Source organism: Zonotrichia leucophrys, chromosome 1, assembly GCF_028769735.1.
Source record: "Zonotrichia leucophrys gambelii isolate GWCS_2022_RI chromosome 1, RI_Zleu_2.0, whole genome shotgun sequence".
NCBI classification, from domain to species: domain Eukaryota; kingdom Metazoa; phylum Chordata; class Aves; order Passeriformes; family Passerellidae; genus Zonotrichia; species Zonotrichia leucophrys.
Genome location: NC_088169.1, coordinates 57957312 through 57969858, shown reverse-complemented (window position 1 = coordinate 57969858; position 12547 = coordinate 57957312).

The following is a 12547-nucleotide window of genomic DNA, read 5'->3' as shown; positions in this document are numbered from 1 at the left end:
AAACTTCTCACAGCAGTAAACTGGTAGGTGTCTTGATAATTAGATTAAAATTTCATAAAACAGAGACTACTCAGTGTTCTTCGCAGGAAAGCCTGAAACACATTCTGAGTATTTCAGACATGCTGGAACATCTACAAAAACTTTGGCAGGACCCCAAATCAGCCAAATCTTTGAGGAGGACCAGTCTAGATCTTTCTGCTAGAATGACCTCTCTGAAAGAAACTGAAAATACAGGCTTCATCAATTCTTTCAACTAGGATAGCTAAATTTTTGATCAAAAAGACTCAAAATTACTAGGATGATTAAAAATATGTTCAATTAATAATTAACTTAGAAATGAAACCATTTTCTCCCACTTTAGTTCCTCTGTGATCTTAAAGGTAGGTCCTTGCTTCTGTATTTTATTTCAGTCATTCTTGAAGCTTCCCAGCTAGAGCAAATGCCACAGTTCCTCTGTAGTTAGTAGGGACACTGCTTCCGTTATCCCTCAAGCCTCTAACAATGCTTTCACTACTCCTGACCTGCAGGATACCAATTCATTGCTGTAACTCTCACTGCCTCCTACTTCTCTCTCACCTTTGGCAAACCCCTGCCCTTCCAACCCCTGTGCTTACTCATATTGCTCTCCAGAAAAAAAATCTAAAATCTCCTATAGAGATCCACACAGCCCACTCATTTTGAAGGAACAGAAACATAATTTTGAAAAGTTAATTAATAGAAAATAAGGAGAAAAAGAGTAAAAGAAAATTATCTTAAGAATTTACAATTTTTAACCTTACTCTACAAAAATGATCTAAACAGAAGGCAAGTAAATATCTAGGTCATCCCGTTTCTTCATGGCCCTCTTACACACCATCTCCTTGTTCAGTGTGCTGGCAGTTTTGCATCCCAGACCTATCACTCAATACACCCTAAGACCACAGAGCAAGGAGAGCATCTAATTCTGCAACACTGCAGCAGTAATCAAGGGCTGCAGTATTAATTTTTAAAACCACTGCTCTCTTAAAAAGGGTGCCCAGAGTCCTAAAGTGGCTAAATAAAGAATAACTCCATGGCTACAGAAATTGTTTGAGACACAAATTAAACAAAGCCTAATATTTGAACCTATACTCAAACCAGGGGCTTTTTGTTTCTTTGTTTGCTAGCTTGTTTTCCCAAGCTTGGTTCTGCCAACAGCAGTTACAGCATTAATTTCATAAAGGGAGTTTGAAACCATTGATTTCATATGGGCATTATTTGATCTTATAGGAGAAATAAGGAAAAAGGATTCTATGCAGAAATGTTTATTCATTGGTATTCATGTCTTAAAGCTTTCTGTACTCTGTGATAATATGACCTTTGTATTTTCTATTGATCACCAGACTTGTGTTCAATATAATACTTTATTTAAATAATAATGTATTAAGACATATAAGTATACCATATGCTAACTTTCATTTCATTTGTTTCTTAACTTATACTAAAGGGTTTGGACTTGGGGAAAAAAAGTTAAATATGTCCTTGAAAACTTGTAACTAGATCTTTATAAATATTACAAAAACAATAATTTTGCATCAGTATGGTGAACAAGTAGCAAAGTGCCTGAAGAATATAAATTGAATGTTCTCTAGAAGAATTGGTAAAGGTTAAAATTCATCATTTTAACTGATAGGCTTTCTTTGGGAAATAACTGATGCAGTGAATACAAAATGCTATGATAATTTTGTGTTTCTCCTGAGTGTTTTTTTCCCTTGAAAAATAATATCTCTTCAATAATAGAGCACACATTTTTTCATTCATTCTATAGCTAAAGTTTCCAACAGTGCTTGTTTTCATACACAACTGATAGTTTTTTCCACTTTAAATGAAATCTTTTTATCTGAATGGAGTGAACTATTCTGTCTGGGAAAGGAGAGGCTGCACTCCTATAGGAAATACACAGTGATTCAGATCATTTTAGGAAAAAAAATAACCTAGACATGGTATGAAGACTGGTTGCTAAATACCACATTTACTACCACAGTTTCCATAGTGATTTTCAGACTGTAGCAGGCTGGAGGCTAAACTAGAAAAATAGGCATAAATACAATTTATGGTAGAAATAAGGACAGTATTTAGGAGCATCTGTTTGTCCCAGGCACTGCACCAAAGCCAGTAACAGATAACTTTTCAGAGTCCTACCATCTACTAAGTGAAGCAGAAAGGCATTGCTATCTTTCTATAGTTAGAAAATTGAGTTACAAAGAAATTGAAAGATGTTTCTTTCACAGTCATATAGGAAGACTGCTACAGAAATGAACTCCAATCTGTTGAGTTTCAGACCAGGTTATAAAATAGGCTCCAATTTTCCATTGAGTAAATTTACCCCATTTAACTGTTACTCAAACTGCAGATTAACCTCCTGTGCTGACAGCCAGAAGGAGCAGACTTGCATGTAAATCCAGTATCAATTTGTGGAGATTAGCTAGTTCCAAGTAATATTATTTCCTTCTATCATGTCAATATTTCTGCCCACAAAGGAGTCTCAGTGCATAGGGCATTTTAAATTTGGGATCTGAAACTGGCTTTTAATTGCTTTGCCAATTTAAAACTTGTGAGTATGATTAGACTGTAGCAAAACAGGGACACACAAGTCCAGTGCTGGTAATTAGACTATCATTGGTTCAAATATTTCCAAACTTTCTCTGTGAGATATTAATTGCCCACTCTGAGTTTCAGGCAAGCTGTCATCTCCAGGAATGAGCTCTGTTAGACAAACCCTCTAGCTCAGCACTGAGCACCATTTCAGTAGGCTAAGAAAAGAGCTACAGATACATGCACTCTAGCCCATGTTCCGAAATTGCACTGTGCCACTACAGGTTAGGGCTTTCTTAATTCACCTTCAGACACACAAATCTTTCTAAAAATTCACCACAAAAGGCACAGTGACTCTGAGTATGTGTTTGTGCGAAGTTCATCCCTAATCTTTACATGAGCTAAGAATTATTCCTACTCCTTTTATATACCTCCTTTTTTTCCCCTTGTTCTCTTTCTGCAGGCTGTTAAGATAAGGATTTTCATTGTCATTGTTCCCACTCTGAATAAGTGGAGTATATGAAAAAGCCAAAATCACAAAAGGACTCGCAAATACTGATGCCACCATTGGACTTGAATTTAAAGTTATCTCACAAGGACACTGCTAACATTTATCCTCCTCTCTGTAGGCCAACAAATTAAAATATTACTTGAAGTCTCAGATCAGTTTCTGCAAGAGCGTTTCATTTTGACTGATGTCTTCTATTAATATCAGGGATGCTAGTTAGCTTTAAGACACCCCAAAGGGTAGTCAGATAGTTAAAACTCCACATGAACCTCATGCCAGCTGTTTAGCCCCTTGAAAGTTTTGCTGAGCATTGACAGAAGACCTTATCAATCATTACAACTAAGTGCTTCAGACTGTCCCTTCTAAGGGAAGTCAGCTGAAGTACCATCTGCTACTTTGCTTTCAAAACTCATTGGTCTCCTCTAAGCCAGCCGCTTCACTTTTGAAATTACATTTCTTTTTCAGGAGAGTGATGGGCTGATGAAGAAAACTTTTTGTTTTAATAATCAGCAGTTTCTATGATGTGACATAATTTTTGCAGTGCTCAGGGCCTTTTACAAATCAAAAGGAATCCAACTAAAACAGTAATTAATGTCAAATGACTAGTCACATACGGTCGTATTTAATTAAAAAGTTCTAATCTTTGATTAAAACTCCTCACACGTTCTTGCGACTGCAAACTGTTGTCTAAAAAGAGAAAGTAATTGGGTACATAATCTATTGTGTCTTCTAAATGACACCTGCTAATTGTCTCAGCAGCAAATGGCAACGATTTAATTTAGGAAGTCAAAAAGTTTATCTTACATGTTCAACAGATTTTTTTTTTCTGTATTATATTCCTTGACCACATTAGAAAGATCTCTTCCTAAGTGATCTTTATCCCTCTAAAAATTTTCTGCTCTCTAGCAGCATGATTTCCTATAGTAAATTCAAAAGTTATTATTTACTGGACCATTCTTTTAATGTGCAGTTAATGTTTTAAATCCCATTAATCTATTTTTTTTGCTAAATATTGATTTATCTGAACAGTGGATGTTGCAAACAGGTTTTTATACTCATAGCTTACAAGGAGAAAACCAGGAGGAGTAAGCCACAGAAATTAGCTCTGCAGGAATTCTGGAATTCAAAATTTCAGCTGGTGAAAACTGGCAGCTATAGCCACATACAGCACTATATTGAAGGACCTTGTCCCTTTTCCTCATCCTCTTGGGGTCTTAGCTTCAGTATCAGCAGTACAAAGAGCACTGTAAAGGCAGAAGTGCCTCAGAGGGAAGAATATTTCTTACCAGCTTCTACTCTCTTTTACTTTTACTCATCAGTGAAGAGTGCAACTGTGATTTAGCAAAAAATTATAGTCACTATTATGTTTGTGTTTACTGCTGAGGTGCTCTTTTTTTCTAGGCTTATGGTTAATCTGCTAGCTATATTTTTTCTTTCTGTCTTCTATGGCATGATCATTTGATGTCTGCAGTTTTTCTGAACTAGAATTGTGACACTCCAAATATATTGGAGTGAAATTCCCAACAAGTATTTTGTCTGCTTTTTGTCTTATTTTAACAATATATTAAAAAGCCCTTTGGCACGTTGAATGAAGCATTCTCAGAGAAGAATGCCATCACTGTCTTTTGACAGCATATGTTTCAAAGCCACACGTAATCCACAGAGCCAAATGGTAGGTGAAGTATGTCTGCAAATATATTTTGGTTCTGATGACTTCAGACACCAGTGAGCTGTGACACCTCCAGTCAAAACTACCTACTTAGACACATTTTCAACTTTCTTGCAACTGAAAACACATCTGGACCCACCCTAGTATCAGGCACTGGGATGCTGCCACTACAAAAGGACCATTGCTACCCAAGTGGTGGTTGTGAAGGTGTCCATGTGGAGTGGCTGGATGGTATCTACAGAGAGTTCTAAGTCTTCTTTTTCATCTATAAATTTAGAAAGAAAGGAAAGAACTGCTTTCACAGCTGTACAGACAGAAAAACTGGAGCACAGCAAACAGAAAACAACTATCCAAGATCACAGGCCTAATCAATAGTAGATTCAGCAAAATAAACTTGCATCACCTGATTTCTATATTCCTTCTCTACAGTCAAAATATAAAAATAGCTATCAATACATGTGAATGTATAGAGACAGATAACAATATAGGTGATCTAGAAAGCTTTCCAACTTTTTCTACAGTAAGTTGGCTGCCGCATAGGATAGTACATAAATGCAGCAAAAGTGTTGACTACATTTTTTTTAACGTAATCAACTTTCAAGTATCTGAATTTGAGTTCCTTGGACAAATAATATCTTCTGATTTATCTACAGTTTCTTCAGTTATTCATCTTCTCTTCCTGCCTGCTTGATGCCTTCATTATCTCTCACCTGCTGTGACCTCTTAGCCACTGTAACCTTCTTCCTTCTAATCTCTCTCCTCCAGTCCACTCCAAACACTGTAGCCAAGGTTATCTTTCATGTTCATGACTTTGATCATGTCCTCCCTCAGTCCCTTGGGTGGTTTTCTGTCTCATTACTCTACAATGTCAAATTTCTCCTCTTCAATTTTGAGACTTTGCAAGAGTCTGCCTAACTCCACAAGTGGACTGAGTCCTTACTCCTTCCTGGTTCTGATACAGTCCTGATTACTGTGTGTATCCATATCTCATGCATGACTTCCTTTTTCTATTCCCAAAACTGTTTACAGTGCCTAAAATATCCTCTCTGCTCTAACCTGCGAACCAACTTAACACTCCTCTTTCATGTTTCTTTGCTCATTCTGTGTAAATTTGTTTATGAGTGCTTTGGAGCAAGAGGATTGTTTTCAAAAATACGAGGTGTTTGTGAAGTTGCAGGTATAACAACGAAGTTGACAAAATAATTACGAAATTTACTTCATCCACTTGCATCACATTGTAAATAAATATACAAAGTAGCATTTAAATATATTCATATAAGTAAACAAAAGAAATGTCTCCAATTCTCTTCAGATTTATAGTGCAGCAAAGGAAAGGAATAGTGGTTACTATGTGTGAGTCAGATATAATTGACAAATTTGATTCCTTCATCAGATTGCCTTTCTTTTGAAGGCTGACCACAACCAGCTGGTATGTATTTAAACCACAGCCTGAACTTTATGGTGGAGTAAATTTTTGATTCTCATTAAGATGTGACCCCTGAAAAATTATATGAGCTCTGTGACTTTCTCACAAGAGTCTTGAGCCATCCATTAATTTTGAAATAAATATGGTACCCTTCAACAAAACAGCTTCTACACGTACACCTAAATCTGTAAAGCACAAAAAAAATGTTGGGCAGAAGTTTATGGCAGCAGTTTGATTTCTCCCCTCCTTAAAAACAAACAAACAAACAAACAACAAACAAACCCCACAAACAGAACAGAACCTTTTTTTCCTAGGAGTTTCCTAGGCAAGGGGCATTTCAGCTTGTTTATCACACAAATCTTTCCCATAATTCAGCTATTAAGCAACAAGATTCTATAATCTATTGTCAGTTAAATTAATGTTTGTAAATCTTTACTGTTGAAGGTATTATAGTACCAGAAACATCTAAGGGCAACTGCTATCAGTTTTATTGACAGAAGCAGTGGGAAATTGAAAGAAAAACCTGCAGCAGCAAATCAGTAACTCTTTCTGAAGAAAATGCAGTGTATGAGATAAACTTCTTTTAGTTTAGCTATGAAATGAACTAACAAAAGAAATAACAAAAAATTCCTGGCCATAAAAGATTTGCATTTTGATATGTAATTAACTTGATTAATTAGACATATGGTTCTTAAACTGTAATGAGTATACAAATGAGAAAAAAAAATTAAAAATTCTTTATCTGATGCTACCAAATGTGGGAAAACAATCCCCCTCTCCAATTTATCAAAGTAATTTGAACAGAAAAAGAGATAAAAATGTGTAATTATAAAGTGATATAGGAATTAATCTGATTGAGAGCTCAACATACAACACTGGTCACTAGCTGCTTAAATTCAGACATGCTTTCACATTTGTGACACATACTCCACGCATCTGGAGACACATGCCAACTTCATCTATCTGCTCTAACAGTGTTGGTAAAAGTTCTTTTTATTATTCTTTCTTTGAAATACATCAACAATGCTAGAAAAATTGACACCTATAGTGAAAACTTGTTGTTAAATTCAACCACACCTGCTAATGCCAGGTGTAATTGCACTGGTTTTAGTAAAAATGTACCAGAGATTCTACACCCACTCTGTGGTGCTAGTGAGTTAGTGTTGATAATGACCAAATCTAAATATTTTGATTGCAAGTACTGGATTTGAAAAAGGAAATTAAAAATTCAAATTTCACTGAAACAGACTATCTTTTCCTTTTCAGTATATCTCTGAACCAAATTGAAGCAGAATTTCAGTGTGGCAGCCAAGTATATTTACATACTTAATTTTAAATAACTTACATTACCTTTTAATAGGATTTTTTTTTTACTAGCTGGTATGGTAGAAATCTTACAAATTAGTAACCCCAAACAAAAACCATTGTCATGCTCACCTATACTAAAATTAAAAAAAAATCACCTCTATTTTGAGTACCACAATGTGTACTTTTGCTGTCTCCATAGTGAATGGCAAAATTGTATAGGGAGGGACGGAGGGAGGGAGGGAAGTGGCGGAAGGAAGTGGCGGAAGGAAGTGGCGGAAGTGGCGGAAGTGGGGGAATGGAAGGAAGGAAGGAAGGAAGGAAGGAAGGAAGGAAGGAAGGAAGGAAGGAAGGAAGGAAGGAAGGAAGGAAAGAAGGTTAGTTTAGGATATGACAACAGTCAAGCACTGTTGCTTAGCCCATGGGTCTGTTTCCTTGTTACTGTGGAACACAGCAGCTTTCCATTTAACATTCCAATTTTCTCCCTGTATGATTTTCAGTGATGTGACATTTAGAAGGGATGACAAAATCTCAATACTTGTTTATCCCATAGGTCAATATTCCAAATAGTTGTCTTGATGCATTAGAAATGTTAGCTGCATTACTGTTAATATTGACACCTGATATTTACTTCACAGAAGTAAAAAAGGTCATGTTTTTATCATCTCTTTCTTCCTAATTAATTGCATAAATATGTTTAATACTGGAAAAGACCTGTTAAACCCAATGAGAATTTGTTCTGTTCAGAAGGTTGAGTCCTAGGCCTTGGTTACACTATAGCCAGCTATGACGAGATTTAATAATTTTAACTTCATGGCATTTATGCACAACAGTAAGTCCCCCAACATACTGGTATTTGCCTAACTCCGTGTAGTAACCATCTTTGTTCCCTTTATGTGATAAGGCGTGATCACTAATTATTGCCATTTTCCTTTTTTGGTCCACTGACTGGAAGGACGACATGTATTAGAATCTACCAGAGAGCATCCACAGCTTCAACTCTAAATGAACATATTGAAAAAGAATAATGTTTCCAAACAGAATAAAGAGATTAATATTCAAATTTACTTTCATATTCAAATTTACTCACTACTTAGTAGAAGCCCTACACTTTGAGTATGTGGGCATTTAGTGATGTATTGTTTAGATCTGCCAAGTGTAATATTGTACTGTATCTTATTTTAAACTCTTTGAGCTAGACAAGCAGAGACAATAATTTGATCTCTTGAGGTGTTCCAAAATCCTCCTGTGAATTTTTGACATTTTTCTTTCATGCATTTACTCTGTGATAAGTGGCTCTTCAGAGGTTTGGGTCCAATTCCCTTGGGACTGTAGCCAGTTGTTTGAGAAAGCTGCTGTTTACTACAGGTCATTAAACAATGGCCCCTGTTTGGGAATTCTTTCTCATAAAATGTGTAAACCAAAGAGCTTGCTACATGAAATGCTTTAGAAAAGTCACAAGCAAAACTTTAGAATTCTCCTCACTCATTTGTTAAAAAAAAAAAAAACAACCAAAAACCCGTGAAAGAAGTTGTGATTAAAAGTTCACGAATAATTGTTTTTCTTTAGAAATTCAATTGCATGGGGACTTCTGTGATTTTCTCATTATATGAACCAAATGATACCAGGATCACACAGATGAAGGCTGAAATCTGGTTATGCTTTGATGAACTTTTAGTTGGAAAATGCAATAAGCAGCTACTTGGTCTGCAAGAGTAGAACCAGGACTACAGTCATAATATCATAGAGACAATTTATGTCTGCTGAACAAGTGAGTGCTATACTAACATGACTAAAGCCTTTAAAAATCAGAGACAATGATCAGGAACACCACATTAGAGAAGAAAACACCAAAGCAATTGAAAATGAACTTCTTCAGCAGTTTTCTATATGATTATGTATTATAATAAGAGTTCAATAATATCTGAATTAGGACATTTTTGTGACCTAATACATTTCATGCAGTTTAACACCTCATATTAGCAATTATTTTATCTTTCTTGTGGTTGTATGTGGTCTTCTCCAACACGCAGGTTTTTTGATAGACATTCATCACTGCAGGATGAGAACATCTAATACTAGTGCACCAAGACTACAAATTAATGTGCTTTAATTTTGTTCTGGCACCCTTGCTTGAAATAGAAGTGTGTGACCTGCTTCATCTTTATAAATTAAAATTACCTACATACTATTTTGCATATATTTTCACTAAAGCAAGCTAAGTAAAGAGAAAAGCCTTGCAACTGAAGCAGAAACTTCCTGAGGTGTAAAATGGTCATTGTTTCTCATGAGATTTCATTCCATTGTATCAAGTCTGTCCACCAAAGATGTCAGTCCCTCTCCAGCTAAACTGTATTTATGTCAGACTGTTCTAATGACACAAAACCCCAAAACTGTCAACCAGTCATCACAATGGACTCAGTCTTTTTGATATCCTGAGTTAGGTAAGCCCCTTCAGATAAGGGTGAGATGTTGAACTTGGCTGGTGTGCTCTGAGACAGGCTTTGTGCCCTCACATGTCAGGTGGCAGCGAGCATTATGCATGCCCTGTAGTACCCTGGCAAACAGAGTTCCCCTGGCAGTGAGGGTGTGTTTACAGCATTACACAAATAGGACATAAGTGATCCTGATCATCATTCACCATAACCAAATGGTGTGTTCTTGTGCCTCAGATGCTTACATGTGCTTAGTTTGTCTTTCCAAGTAAGTTTTTAATTAAAAAAGCAAATTTTACTTCTTTGGTAAAGATTTAAAGAACAATCCTCCAAAAAGCATTTCATTTAGGTTTGATATGAGTTACTGCATGTTAAACAGGAACTAGATATTTAGAAATACAGAGTAAAACAAGGATAAAAAAACCTAATTATATAGTCCCTAGATCTAAATAAATGTATTTAAAATAACTATGCTGATTTAGTGATATAACTGACTCATTAGCTCCAAATTAAATACCTGTAATGTAAAACAAATCTTACCTTAAAACATTACCCCTCCCAATATAGTAGACTCTCCTTTATATACCACAGTGGACGTGCTTAGTGAAATAGGAAAATGGCAGAAGTTAGCCTTTTAAATATTTAATGCTGCTGCACATTAAATAAAAGTGTCTGCAACATATATTTTGTAGTGATTTATTTGCAATTCAGATGTTATCTCTAGATATATGTAGAATCATTAAGTCTGCTAACAATTTTAGAAATTATAATAAAACAGAAAATTGTAGCAATTCATTTATGTTAATTTACTGACACTAAATTCCTTAGGGCAGCAGCCAGGAATACACTTTCTTATATAAAACTAAACCTGTTTTGGTACCTAACACATCAACATTAATGACAGAAACACTATCCAAGATTTATATTTGCATAGATTTCTTTGTTTGTCTTACTTTATTTTTTGCATAGTTTATCCATTATATTTATGTACTCATCATTAAGATGCCTTAAAGGACCAAATTTCCAGGACACGGACATTAAACAATTTTTAAAAAATCAAGCCCATTTTATATGTCTTTATCAAAGACAGAAAAATTCACTAAGTGTTTTTAGTGGTCTTAAGGACACAGTTTTTTATATTTTAATTTTAGGATCTGTTTTTGTTATTGCAGCAGGTTTTAGGATTTTTTAAATGTTAATTTTGCACCTTGGTTATTACATTCTGTTCTGGCTTTTTTATAGCACTGGCTTCTGACTAATCACTTATGACAAGACTGTAAGACAACAGTTTGCCTGCAGAAAGGGGGATGTATAGCAGAACCATCCCAGGAGCAAACAGAGAAGGGAATTATGACTTTTAGAAACATTATTTCCTCTCTCACTTACCCCTGGCTCTAAGGGGGGCACAAACCCCTACTGCTCTGTGCTGGCAGCCAACTGTCAGTTCAGCTTATCTCAGATGGCCAATGTGTTGAGGGGATGAAGCCAAACTCCTGCATGGCCTTGAGCACCAGCTGCCAATGTCCCATCAGGAAAGGGACCAGTGGCCCCTCACAGGCTGCTGTCATCACTCTCCAGCTTTTGCTGTGACCTGAAGTCACACTAGCCCATGCCAGAAAGCAAGCCCTCAAGTCTCCCTTATTTTCCTGCACAGTGGGGATAAGAGTATTTGACAATCCTATTTGGTGATTATGCCACTGAAAGCAGTATAGAAACCTCAATTTGGTAGTCAAACAAGGCAAAACAATAATCTCCTACCCCGTTACCCAGTTGAAGATAAACTGAACACATTGGGCAAGAACTACATTTTTTAATTCCTGAGAGCAAATTCCTCATAGGTGGACTCCTCCCTGGATTCTCTCTTCTCATCAGGAGATGAAAGGGAGCTTTGTACAAATAAATGGCTTGTGTTGCACCTACAGACGTGTCAAACTTTGAAAACCTCATGCTCTAGACAGCCTTGCCTTGCTGCTAATTGGTATGTTTTTCTTTAAAAAGTGAAGATTCTAACCTTTTACTTGACAGATATGTGGGCAAAATGCCACACAACATTTTGAAAGCTTATCTATAGTCTGCTGCTTACAAGTCTTGTTTATGTTGGAGCTCACACAGAAGTATACAAATGAAAAGGGTTAGTAGGAACAAAACTGGATAGTTGGTTTCAATAGATATCTATTGAAACCAACTATCCAGTTTTGTTCCTACTACAAAAAGTCTAAATATGTTGCTCCCTTTAAAAAGGCATACAAATGTAACACTTGACTCACAGATTTTTTTTAATTATCATAATTTATTCCTAGTCGTGTCCCTGAACTTTTGGGATAGGGTGCAAAGACAGTTTCATTACCTATTTTGGGTTCTTTGTTTTTACTTTAGGTTTCATTTTTTTCCTTCTAATCTTCTGAAATTGCAGCTAGGAGAGTAAATGGGATTCCATCTCTCTGAGAGATTTAGCAACAGAATTGTTTACAGAGTTGCAATCAGTCATGTTTAAAGCAGGGCTACTAACTGCATAACTAAATAAGGGAATACTTTGGAAACAAAAGGGTTGCATAACAGGTAAATTTAGCTTTTAGAATCTTTAGTGTCCAATGTATAAGAAATTTTTTACACCCTTAGGAGAGTTTGAAATTTTGTCAGGCAGTACAAGA